The following is a 13,656-nucleotide window of genomic DNA, read 5'->3' on the forward strand; positions in this document are numbered from 1 at the left end:
GACACTCTTCATTACAAATAACAAGGGCGGATGAATGAGAGTATACTTATCATTTTGGAAACTTTCACAAGAATACCTCAGTTCTAATTGCAGAGTTTCATGTGAGAATGACACTTAACAGAAGTAAAGAGATAAGATAATACCTGAAATATAGCTTTACTAAGCAACAGCCTTTTTTCACTAAGAATTTAGTAATTATAATTTCTTAAGCCTCAAAATTTTGACACATCTCAAATTTTACTTTCAGAAGAGTGAAGATATTCCAATGAAACACCATCAGTTAACCTTATATAGTCTTTTCTACATGAAAAAAATATGCTGCTCTGGAACTGAATTTTAACTAAAAGCATTTGTGTAGAAAAGGAACAAGACTTCCACTGTATTTTGTCCTCATTCACAAACACACCATTTACTTACAACCGCACCCATTTATCTCATATTTTCTAATGACAAACAAGGAAATGAATGATAATATTGGAGCACAAATGAGAGTTAATCCTGAAAAGAAAACACAAAATCCCATAACATGTCCTCAACTGGTAAAACTACCAAATTCAGCCACACAAAAATACTTAGGAGCCATATGAAATTGTCAATATTTAACAATTTTTAACCCACAAAGAATGGCAATTTCACATGGTTGAAATAAATTATAAACAGCACATGAGAATTACATTCCTAATTGGATGAATAATTACACACTTCCCATGACACAATTTTAAACACATCTCTGAATATATTTTGGACAGCTCTTTTGGGAGGAGGTTCCAAGATACAAGCAAAAATTCAGTTCTACATCCCTTTGCATGATGCATTTCCAAACTGAACTGAAACACTGTACCTGATAAAATTTAAATCAACTCTCGAACTTTTAAAGCAAGGTTACAAGTCCTACTGCCTCCAGGAGCTATGCAGGTCAGGTGTAAGCCCATATACATTAGTCCCCATTATCCAAAAGGGACCCCTCTTCTTGGATGCCTGATACCATGGATAATGTCAAACCTTACATATACTAGGTGAGAATCTTAAAAGCAGCAAGAGGAAAAACAACTTGTTACATACAAGAGAAACTCCATAACATTATCAGCAGATTTTTTCAGATGAAACTCTGCAGACCAGAAGGGAGTGGCATAACATTCACATGCTGAAAGGAGAAAAACTTCCAACACAGAATTAATTCTCTAGCTGGCAAGCTTATCACTCAGAATTGAAGAGACGAAGAGTTCTCAAAGTAAGCAAAAGCTAGTAAAATACATCACCACTAAACAAGACTCACAAGAAATGTTAAAGGGGCTCATTTAAGTTAAAAAAAAATGACACTAATTAATAACAAGAAAACATTCAAAAGTAAAAATCTCACTAAAAAAGGTAAATACATAGTAAAGCTAGTGAATCACTCACTTATAAAGTGAGTATGAAGGTTAAAAGACAAAAGTACTAAAATTAACTTAATGACAGTAATTATTTCAGGGATGCATAAAATAAGAAGATGCAAAATGTGACATCTAAATACAAAATGTGACCGGAGGGTAGTAAAAATGTAAAGTTTTGGAATGTGTTCAAATTTAAGTGGCTATCACCTTAAAAGAGACTGTTACATCCATAGATTGTTACATATGAAACTCATGGTAATCACACATCAACCACCACCACTAAATACACAAGAGAAAATGAGAAAAGAATCTAAACACTCAAAAAAGTCATGAAACCACAAGGAAAGAGAAAAAGAGAAGAGAGAAAAACTATGAAAAACAGTCAGAAAACAAGTAACAGCATATGATAAGTACATACTTATCAATAATTACATTAAATGTAAATGAACTAAATGCTCCAATCAAAAGATTCAGAGTAGTTGAATGAATAAAAAAAAAAGACGACCCATCTCTATGATGCCTACTTGAGAGTCACTTCAGAAGTAAGGACAAACAGACTGAATTTGAAGAAACAGAAAAAAGATACTCCATGCAAATGAAAACGAAAAGAAAGCTAGCATAGTCATTTTCATATCAGGAAAAAAGAGAATTTAAACCAAGGACTGTAATAAAAGACAAGGAAGGTGATTACATAATTATAAAGGGGTCAATCCATCAAGAAGATAAAACATTTATAAATATATATCACCCAACATACAAGCAAGAAGACATATAAAGTATATATTAACAAACCTAAAGGGAAATAATGACAATACAATAATAGTAGGAAACTTTAACACCCCAATTACATCAATTGATAGATCAATAAGACAGAAAATTAATAAAAAAAGATCAGCCTTAAATGACAGATTAGTCCACTGGAAGTTAATAGACAGTTACAGAACATTCCATCCAAAAGCAGCAGAAGACACTTTCATCTCAAGTGACATGGACCATTCTCCAAGACAGCTCATGTTTGGGCACAAAAAATTCAATAAATTCAAGAAGACTGAAACTGTACAGTTTTTTTTTCCAACTACAGTAGTATGGAACTAGAAATTAATTACAAGAAGAAAACTGGAAAAATCACAAAAATGTGGAAATTAAACTGCTTACTACTAAGAAACCAATGGGTCATAAAAAAATCAAAAGAGAAATAAAAAATTCATAGACACAAATGAAAACAGGTATACAATACATCAATATTTAGGGACAGAACAAAAGCAGTTCTAAGAGGGAAGTTCATAGCAATGCAGGCCTACCTCAGGAAACAAGAAAAATCTCAAATAAGCAATCTCACTTTACATTTAAAAGAATTTGAAAGAGAAGAACAAATGAAACCCGAATTTAATAGAAGAAAGGAAATAATAATGATCAGGTGGAAATAAATGAAATAAAGACTAAAAATACAATAAAAATCAATGAAACTAAGAGCTGGTTCTCTGAATGAAAAACAAAATTGACCAACCTTTATCTAAACTACCCTATAAAAGACAGAGGACTCAAAATAAATAAAATCAGAAATGAAAAAGAAGTTACAACTCATACCACAGAAATATAGGATCATAAAAAACTACTATAAACAATTATACTGCCAACAATTGAAAAACCTAGAGGAAATGGACAAAATCCTAGAAAATAAACAATCTTCCAAGGCTGAATCATGAAAGACAGAAAATCTAAACAGACCAGATACTAGTAAGGAGATTAAATCAGTAATCAAAAACATCTCCAAAAGACAAAAGTCTGGGACCAGACAACTTCAGTAGTGAACTCTACCAAACATTCATAGAAGATTTAATACCAATACTTTGCAAAGTCTTCCAAAAATTTTAAGAGGAGGGAACACTCCCAAACTCATTTTACAAGACCAACATTACCCTAATACCAAAACTAGACAAGGATACCATAAGAAAAGACAATTACAGACCAATATTCTTGATGAGCATAGATGCCAAAGTCCTCAACAAAATATTATGAAACCAAATTCAATAATACATTAAAAGGTCACGCACCATGATCAAGTCAGGTTTATTCCAAGGGCACTAGAATGGTTCAACACCCATAAGTTAAGCAAACTGCACATTAATTAAACTCCACATTAACAAAATCAATGATAAAAATCATGTGATTGTCTCAATACATGCAAAAATTCTAACAAAATTCAACATCCATTTATGATAGAAGCTCTCAACAAAATGAGTATAGAGAGAACACAGCTCAACATAATAAATACCATAAATGATAAGCCCATGGCTAACCTCAGACTCAGCAGTGAAAAACTGCAACTTTTCCCCTAAGTTCAGGAACAAGAAAAAAATTCCCCTCTCTCTACTTTTATTCAACACAGTTCCAGAAGTCCTAACCACAGGAATTAGATAAGAAAATAAATAAATAAAAGGCATCCATATTGGAAAGAAAGAATTAAAACTGTCAGTGTTTGCAGACATGATACAATACAGAAAAGCCTTAAAACTACACTTCAAAAAAAACTTAGAACTAATAAATGACTTCAATAATGTTGTAAGAAACAAAATCCATATGCAGAAATTTGTGGCATTTCTTTACACTAATAAAAAACAATGAGAAGGAGAAATTAAGAAAACAATCCCATTACTATCGCATCAAAATAATAAAATATCTAGGAAGAAATTTAACCAAGGAGGTAACAAACCTGTACAACGAGAACTATAAAACTAAAGAAGACACAAATAAAAGGCTCCATACTCATATATTGGAAGAATTAATATTATTAAATTACCCATACAACCCAAGCAATCTACAGACTCAATGTAAGCCCTATCAAAATCCAACAGCATTTTTGACAGAACTAGAAAAATTCTAAAATTTCTATGAAACCACGAAAGATCCCAAATAGCCAAAGCAATCTTGAAAAGAAGAACAAAATGCCCCTATTTCAAGCTATACTACAAAGCTATAATAATCAAACAGTATAGTATTGACAAAAGAAACCTATATGAGCGTATTAACCAATGTCACCCCAATAAATTAATTTATTTCTTTTTAATTATGACAAAGGAGCCAAGAATGGAGTCTCTTTAATAAATGGTGCTGGGAAAACTAGACAGTGACATGTAGAAAAAATGAAACTAGACCACATCTTACATAATATTCAGAATAACACAAAATTGATTAAAGACCTAATTGTAAGACCTAAAACCATAAAATTCCTAAAAGAAAACACAGGTGGTAAGCTCCCTGCTACAAATCTTAGCAACATTTTTGTGGACCTGACTCCAAAGACAAGGGAAACAAAAGCAAAAATAAACAAATGGAAGTACATCATATTAAAAAGCTTCTGCACAGTTAAGAAAACCATCATCAAAATGAAAAAGCAATCTACTGCATATAAGCTATTTGTAAATCAAATGTCCAATAAGGTGTTAATATGCAAAATATATAAAATATTTGGACAACTCAACAACAAAACAACACAAAAAATAGGTAGAGGATCTGAATAGACATTTCTCCAAAGAAGACATACAAATGACCAACAAGCACATGAAAAAAAGTCCAGTATCAGTACTTATCAGAGAAACATAAATCAAAAATACAGTAAAATATCACCTCATACCTGTTAGAATGACTGTTATCAAAAAAAAAAATAGAAAGAAAGAGAGGATGTGAAGGAAAAACTTAACACACTGTTGGTAGGAATGTAAGTTGGTACAGACACCATGAAAAAGTGTGGAGATTCCTCAAAATATAAATAGAACTACCATATGACCATCTATTTCACTTCTGGGTATTCATCCTAATAATAAAAAAAAATACTACTTTGAAAAGATATACGCACCCCTATGTACACTGCAGCATTATTTTCAATAGCCAACACATGGAAACAACCTAAGCGCCTATTGATAGGTGAGTGGATAAAGAAGATGTGAGATGTGAGTGTGTGAGTTTGATGGGTGAGTGGTTGAAGATATGAGAACACATACAATGGAATACTACTAAAGTATAGAAAAAGAATGAAATCTTGCCATTTATGACAACATGGATAGATCTTGAGCGTATTATGTAAAGTAAGTCAGTCACACAAAGAAAGAAAAATACTGTATTATCTCATTCACATGTGAAATCTAAAAAACAAATAAACAAAACACAAACAAACTCAGAGAGAGAACAGACTGGTGGTTACAAGAAGGTCAGGGAATTGCAGGGGCATGAGGAGAAAAAGGAAGGGGATTGTTTATATGGTGTTAGATGGTATCTAGACGTTTAGTGGTTACTACTTTGTAGTGTATACAGATGTCAAATTTTAAAGTTGCATACTTAAAACTTACATAATGTTATAAACCAATTTTACTTCAGTTAAAAAAATAAAAATAATAATTTAGAAGAGTGAATTTTGAGTAGGATATAAATGAAATGAGATGGGCCAGCCATAAGTCGATACATGTTGTGCTAGGGTACATGGGAATCAATTCTCTTTACCTTTAAATATGCTTGCTATTTTCCATAGTAAAATGTATAAAAGTGCCCTGGCTGGCGTAGCTCAGTGGATTGAGCACGGGCTGCGAACCAAAGTGTCTCAGGTTCGATTCCCAGTCAGGGTACATGCCTGGGTTGCAGGCCATGACTCCCAGCAACCGCACATTGATGTCTCTCTCTCTCTCTCTCTCTCTCTCTTAGGCAAATTCTAAAAGAAAGATACAACCAGTTTAAATTTTAAAACTATGGTTCTTTCCCTTCTATATTTAACATACTGAAAATAGGTTAAAAGTCTTTTGTGAACCTCTAAGCTCTAACCTCTATTTTGTTATTTCATGTTTATCAAGGTATTTGTAGAAACAAATACAGCTTCCTCAGAATATATAACCTTAATTGAACTTTGCATCCATTCCTCACAATATAAACCTAACATTATGTGGTTAAATGACTCATTACTAAGGAAAAGCCACCGATCTCTACTATCAGAAAATCGAAGACAGGAGCAGTCCCAATACCTGTAATTTATGACCTTTTGGAACCGTTTTTAGGACTCATTCAAAAAACAAAATTTAACCTTCTTTTATAAGTCTGCCTAATAGATGTAAGATTGTGTAGTTCCAACGATTTGATACAGGAACTTCAAACATTCTTCTACTTCGCACCAAATGCTGTTATAGTACAGTGATATTCATATGGGAATTACAGTGGCAACCTGTGGCATTCAACCAAACATATAGACTTTACTCACTTTCCCTCACAGATTTTCTTCGGAGACATAGCTCTCAGATAATAACCAGGACAAATTTCCTCATCACACTTTAACTTCAGAAATTTCTTGTTTCCTCTATTGCTAAATTCTCAGAGCACAAACTTGAGTTCCCAAAAGTCCTATCTAAGTCATGGTTTGAGCGAATTTTGATAATAATAATGCTTAAAATGAAGAGATTGGTTCCTAAACACAATATTAAGAAAGCATTTTTTAAAAATTCAATTTACTCAAGTATCATAGCATAACTAATTTACAAAGTTATGCATTACAACCATGGTGTCATTTTTAAAAGCACTTACGCACACATATGGAACTAAATCAGTATACTACATTGTAGAAGCATCTACCTACAAATTACCAAAGATGCATCAATAATTATTTTAAATGTAAGTTTTTAAGTGCCCCACATTCAAACAGATGTACTCCTATTTTCTTTGAGCAGCTGTTCATTTGAACATGTTCCTTATTTATTGATATACTTGTGTTCAATGCTAAGGTCGTATTTCTTAAACAGGAACTGGGCAACTTCCAAATTCTATGGTAAATATTGATATATCTCAGCATGTCAGTATTTATTTTGTCAGGACTTTGATGAGCCTCTTCAACAATAGCTGCATCTTATTTCTTAGCAGCCACTTGTTTCTGTTCCAAATGAGTTCTTTCTTGATTCCACAAAATTCTCCTTAAATGTTCAGATAAAATTACAAGTAAGTTAAAAGCACCCTCTCAGACAAAGACCAGATTAAGCTCCTTGTTTACTTCTACATTTCTGTCACTTCTGCAGGGTGAGTAAGCTCACAGAAAAAAGGCACAGATTCAGGAATGTCTTCCAAGTAATATTTGTTTTTGATTCATCTCAAGCCTAATCATTCTCGACTTCACTGCTGGAGTTGAAAGCCACTGAAACCTTTCAGTATTTATAGTTAAATTATTTACTTTTTTGTTAGTCCAAAAGATAGGCAAAATTATAGACTGGTTTACAGACTGCAAGGATGATGATTTTCAGAGGACAGCTTGAATTCAGAGTGCCTACCATAAAAAGTGGTTGAAATGTTAACAAACTAGTCATCATTAATTCAACCTTAAGAGCAAATTTCCATATCACTGAGAGGAAATCTTCCCAATGTCTTGTAACTATCCTGGGATTTCCCAATGGCACACAAGTAAAAATTTAATTTATAACTATTGGCAGTACTGACATCTATAAAAGCATAAATGTCTCAGGAGCAGTTTGGAATTCTGGAATGAATTTCTTCTTTCAACAAAAGTCTTAGCAGTATTCTTCTCCCAAGAAGAGCTCAATTTCATCAACATTTAAAATTTGCTGACTATTATAACCTTTTTTGCATTTATTACAGGCAGTATCTTAGAAAAAAGCACAACTCACTTCTTCATCAGCATTGGCAGCTTCACAAGTAACAAGAAGCAAATTGCCTAGGGCTATAAAATACATGAACTACTTCCTAGTTGTATAAAAAGAACCATCTTTCTATTATTTTAAACACAGTCCACCTTCTCCCTAGAAAACCAAGTATAGCAAATAGAGCATTGATTTTATACTCAGAACACCGTGCCTGAAATTAAACCTCTACTGCTTGAGAGCTGAGCGACTCCGGTCATGCCAGTACATTAAAACGTTCCTTGACTACCTATGTACCAAGGCTTTGATATCCCAAAGATGAACAGGACATATTCCCAGCTCTCTAGTGAGATACCAACACACAGAAGTATTTTACAAGCTTGTAAAGTACAGAGGCAGGGTGGGAGCTCCTCTGAAAAGTAGCACATAAGCCAGCTTGACATTTCATGAAAGGCTTCCTTGAGTTACATTTTTTCAGATATAAATCTTAAAGGATAAAAATGACTTAGGGGTGGAAGGAAAAAGATAAGGAAAGGCATTCCAGGCAGAAGAACCTGCATGAGCAAAGGCTTGGAGGCAAGAAACAACATGATATATGGAAATGAAAAATAATTCAATGTTTCAGACTGATTGTAAATCAAGAATTACAAATTCAAATTTCCAGTCAAGCTCACTTATTCAACCAAAACGTACTGTGTACTTCTATGCCTTGGACAGTGTTTTAGAACTTCACATAAGGGAACAAAACAGATAAAAATTCCTATCTTTGTGAAGTTCACATTTCAGTGGAGGTGAGCAATTAAAAATACACCTAATAAGTATATAAAATATGGTGATACGTGCTATAGTCAAAGGAGAAGAAAAATGGAGTAGAGGAAACTGGGAGTGCAGGGAGGCATTTTGGGGAAAAAAGGAATTAGTTGCAAAGCTGCGATTTTAATTAGGAGGCTGAAGCAGGCTTTATTGAAAAGGTAACATTTGAACACAAATGAGGTAAAGGAATTAGTTGTGTGGATGTCTATGAAGAAGCAATCCAAATAGACAAAGCAGCCAGTGCAAAGTCCCTAAGGTGGAAATAGGCCTAATGTACCTAAGAAATAAGGTAACCAGTATGCCTGGAACAGAGTGAGGGAGCAGAGAAAACAAAGGACTGAAGTCAGAGGAATAATGGAAAACCAGATTGTAGAATCTTGTAGGCCGATATAAAAAAGGTTGGCTTTTACCAGGAGGCAAATGAAAAGTCACAAAAGGTTTTAAAACAAAAATGTGACATTCTTTTTTAATAAAAATTTTATTTAGGAATAATTCTGAATTTACAGAAAAGTAGCAAAGATAGTAGAGTTCTCATATACCCTTCACCCAGTTTCCTCTAATATTAACACATTTTATAACCATGGTGCATTTATAAAAACAAAGAAGCCAACATAGATAGATGCACTACTATTATCTTAATCAGATTTTACCAGTTTTTTTTTCACTAATATCTTTTGTCTATTCCAGGACCCAATGTAGAATAACATGTTACATTTAGAATCTTATATTTTAATACAATTTTTTATTTACATTTAAAAGTACCCTGTGGCTATTGTGTGAGGTCAGACTGTAAAGAGGCAAGGATTGAAGAAAGCAGGGAGACCAGGTAGAAATCCAAGCAAAAAAATGATAGTGGCTACTAACAGGTATCCATGCAAGAGACGATCGTATACTAACAGCAGGAAGAGTAGAAAACAGATCAGTATACTAACAGCAGGAAAAGTAGGAAATAGTCAGATTCCAGATATAGTTTATAGAGAGTCAAATAGGATTTGCTGATGGATTTGACAGAATATAAGAGAAAGTCAATGATGACTCCAAATATTTTTTAGCAACTGGCTTTATAGAGTTGCCATCAACTGAGATGAGAAAGAATGGGCAGGTCCGGGTGTAAAAGGAGTTGTTTGTGTCACTCAAGTCTGAATATTTTTAAATAAACAATTGGAGATGTAGAGGTAGAAAACTATTCAGAAAGAGAGGGGACTAGAAATATGAATTTGGTATGACAACATATACAGATGACATCTAAAGTCATCTTAGTATCATCAAGAGGAAGTGTAGATCAAGGAAAAGAACTTAAGATTGAGCCCTGGAGCACTTCAATAATAAATGATCAGAAAGAACAGAAGGAAGACTGAGAAGGAGCAACCAATGGATGGAAGAAATACCAAGAGTGTAGTATTCTGGAAATCAAGGAAGAAAATATATCATGAAGAAAAGAATGATTAAGTTTGTTAAAGGCTGCCCACAGGTGAAATATGGTAAGGACTGAGAATGATCAACACCTAGAGATCACCGGTGACACTAACGAAAGCATTTTGGGGGAACATGGAAGCAATAGTCATTCTGAAATGGTCTCAAGCAGAGTTTGCCACCCCAAAACATGCCTTATGAGATATTATTTTAAGCTGTTTTTTTAAAGAAACAAATGAGTCAGGAAAAACCTTTAACCTTCCCCCAACTGCTTAAAAGAATTTAGACAGAGAACCTGCTCAGGAAGAACTAGTGTGTAATCAGAAAGAAACTAGCAAGGCTCATTTAATCGAAGATCTCTGTATTCATTATTAAAGATAGCCCAGCAAACATTTATTTGCCAAACATTTGCTTTTCTATCTCCATGCGTTTGCCTCCCTCCTCTATGCAGTCCCAAATCTCTACCCCTTATTCCTTCTCCGGGGTTCAAAGTGGCATATGTGCCTTAACTGCCCAGTTTGTCCTCTGCTCTCATATTCTTATGGAACCCCCATATGTACACATGTAATAAACTTGGTCATTTTCTCCTGTTAATATGTCTCATGTTAATTTGATTTATTAGCCCAGACAGAACTTTATAAGAATAGGAGGGAAAATTATTTTTTTCCTCCTCCACACAAAAAAGAATAGAAAAAAGAAAAAGAAATTGGGATTTGGATCATATAGAACTCAAAGGAATTTTGTTCAGAAGAGCAAATAAATGGGGTTGGAAGTGGAAAAAAAGGTTAAGGGAAGCATTTCTTAAAGTAAAAGGAATAACACTCAGGTCAAAAAAATATTTATGGGTCTTAATCTAAGAGCCATGGAAAAAGAGAATTAAGAGGAGGTGAAAAACGAGCAAAGACAAACACTAGAACACAAGGAACCTCAACCTTAGACTATGGAGGCTATTTGAGGATCAGAAAAAACAAGCAGTTAAGTAAAACCATTTAATATATGTGAATATCAGCCCATTTTTAAAAACTGGGAAATCATGTAAAAGAAAATCTTCCAACTCAATACTAGATACAAAGTAAAAAGAAAAAAGGGGGAGAAAATGGTCTGGTGGTATAAAAGCAATACCAATTTATTTCAAAAACCTTTTATTGAGTGCCTAACATACAAATCAATCAGCCCTACAGCATCATCTCCCCCTTCAAGGAATTTTTAATTTAGTGAAAGAGAAAGCCAGGCACACAATAGGTAATGTGCTTATTAAATGTCAAATTCTTGGCAAGATGATTTACTTGTATTAACTCATTTAATTCTCATAACAATGGAGAAGCCTATGCACTCTCTCAATAGAAATATACACGTATGCACTATTTTTACATAAAATTCTAGGGAACTTATGAAACTAAAATTAAAAATACTCTTCTAGATGCAGGAGAGGCAATAATTTTTTAACAAAGGAATGATAGGTTTTATTTTTAGTAAGAAAAGGATCTAAGATTATTTAGTAAGAAGGGAGAAACCATAGCAGACCTTTCAGAAAGGAGACTTTTATTTAGCAATGGAAGATGGTACTTAAATTAGTTCATTGGCAGTGAAAACCAAAAGCAGGGGGTTTATGTGCTTAACAACCACATAGTTCAATTACTAACTCCCTACCTCTTACCACAGGTGAGATTAATTTTGTTTGCTGTTACATGAAAAAAAATTATACATATATGTTCAGCTTCATCTATTACCATTTGTGTCCCTCAATGGATAACTTTAATTAATATAACTGGCCAATATTGTTCTTCACTACTGTATTTTGAAGCTGAAGTATATTGTGATCATGGCCTAAAATTAACTGTAATCCATAAATACAGTAAATCAATTGTGATCTTTAACAACTTCAGAGTCCCAGTGCTCTTCACGGGAAGCTTGAAGCATGGCTTCACAAAGAATTATCCTTAAGTATTCATATAGACAGATCAAGGCGATCTTCACAGGAAAGCAAAAAGTTGTAAAATCTACAGACACGTTTACTCCTTCAGAAACCAAGTCTGACGAGCTGCACAACATAACTTCCATAACTAAGCCAAGTTTGTTTCATTTGAATGGTCTGATTTGATGGGAAGAGGATTCTGTACATTTTTTATATATTTGATTCTCCCCTTTCCCAGACGCATTACTCCAAGGAGCAAGGAACAAGTCATCTTTATTCCTCTGCTGCACTATCATTTTCCCCTAATAAAGCTCAGTAAATCCTTGCTAAAATTGTGTTTGACCAACTCTTGACAATTCAGTAAATTCGAAACTAAAGTTAGTTATATTTTTTTAAAAAAACTGTGTGTGGTAGCAAACAATGTAGTAACAGATAGCAGAAATCAAATGTTTTAATCATCATGTTGCTCTAAATACAGGGCTCATAGTTTGGCCAAAGACAGCACACAAATCAACACCAGAGTTTCCTTCCCTTTTTTTCTCTATCCACTTTCTGAGTTAATAAAGAATTTAAAAACTAACATTTTGAAAAAAAAACTATCTGCTTCCTGAGAAAAAATAAACTATACATTGGAGCCAAAGAGTGCACTTTAGGGAGCAGAGGGATAAACCCTAAATTTCCCAAAACTATGCAAACTGAACAAACACATAAGGGCACCCGTTTCTCCAGCTATTGGAATATGCAAAGACAAAAACAGGGAAAAATAAAGCATCTACTGGGACTATTAAAATTAGAGGAAGCTAAATAATGATAAAGTTGGCATGTGCTTTGTCTCGCTGGTGGATCACTTCTCTAGAGCTCAGGAAAGGGCAGCTGCTTCCCATTTATTACCACAGGAAGTTCTTCCTTGTTCCCAAAGAATCAAATATTTCAGCCCCAAATGCAACCTAACTGACAAGTTTTTTACTGGGGATTGGACGACAAAAGGCCTATGTTAAAAGCAATGATCAATCAGCCTACTCAATAGAACCCTCCAGGTTCAATCCCAGAACCATACAGGGCATTTAAAAGGCGTTTTGTTATCCAAAAAAAATCCCTAAGGTGCAAAGGGAGAAACTGAAAACGGGGTCCAGGAGATGCACGCCTTGTGGACCAGGCCGTGGAACGCAGGCGTTCGCTGGTCAACAAACGAATGGCCCAGTAGCTTAAATGTAGAAGGTGGTCGTGCCAGGGAAATATCCACGCACTACGGAGTTGTAAATGGAAATAACAGGAAACTAAAAGAAATTAATATTAAAAAAATAGGGGGAAATAAAACAAGAAAATAACTACAGGCCTACAATTACTATTACTTAAAGTAACAGCCCTCCACTTCCGAACAGTACCTCTTTGTGACCCCACTTCCGGTCTCCTCAAAAAGGCCCGCTCCCACAAGCGCTGTCCAGCAGCCAATGAGAGTGTCATCTACTTCCGCCTGGGGCCCGTGACGTCACTTAAATCCCACCTTATTCCCGTAGAG

General features: G+C 34.3%; 1 protein-coding gene across 2 annotated transcripts in view; it reads right to left on the bottom strand.

Annotated features, from left to right (window-relative positions):
- The window catches only part of XRCC4 (X-ray repair cross complementing 4), a 218,388-nt gene that overhangs the window by 204,672 nt on the left and 60 nt on the right, over positions 1-13,656 (bottom strand). Inside the window, exon 1 of one of the 2 annotated variants that reach the window (XM_045847763.1) lies at positions 13,523-13,641. The exons of the other annotated variant lie outside the window; for it this stretch is intronic. The gene's annotated coding sequence lies outside the window, so the exon portion shown is untranslated. Of the gene's footprint in view, positions 1-13,522; positions 13,642-13,656 lie in introns of those variants that run through there. 2 annotated transcript variants of the gene reach the window in all.

The sequence above is a fragment of the Phyllostomus hastatus genome, unplaced genomic scaffold (genome assembly GCF_019186645.2).
Source record: "Phyllostomus hastatus isolate PE091 unplaced genomic scaffold, TTU_PhHast_1.1 phas_contig_58, whole genome shotgun sequence".
Classification (NCBI taxonomy): domain Eukaryota; kingdom Metazoa; phylum Chordata; class Mammalia; order Chiroptera; family Phyllostomidae; genus Phyllostomus; species Phyllostomus hastatus.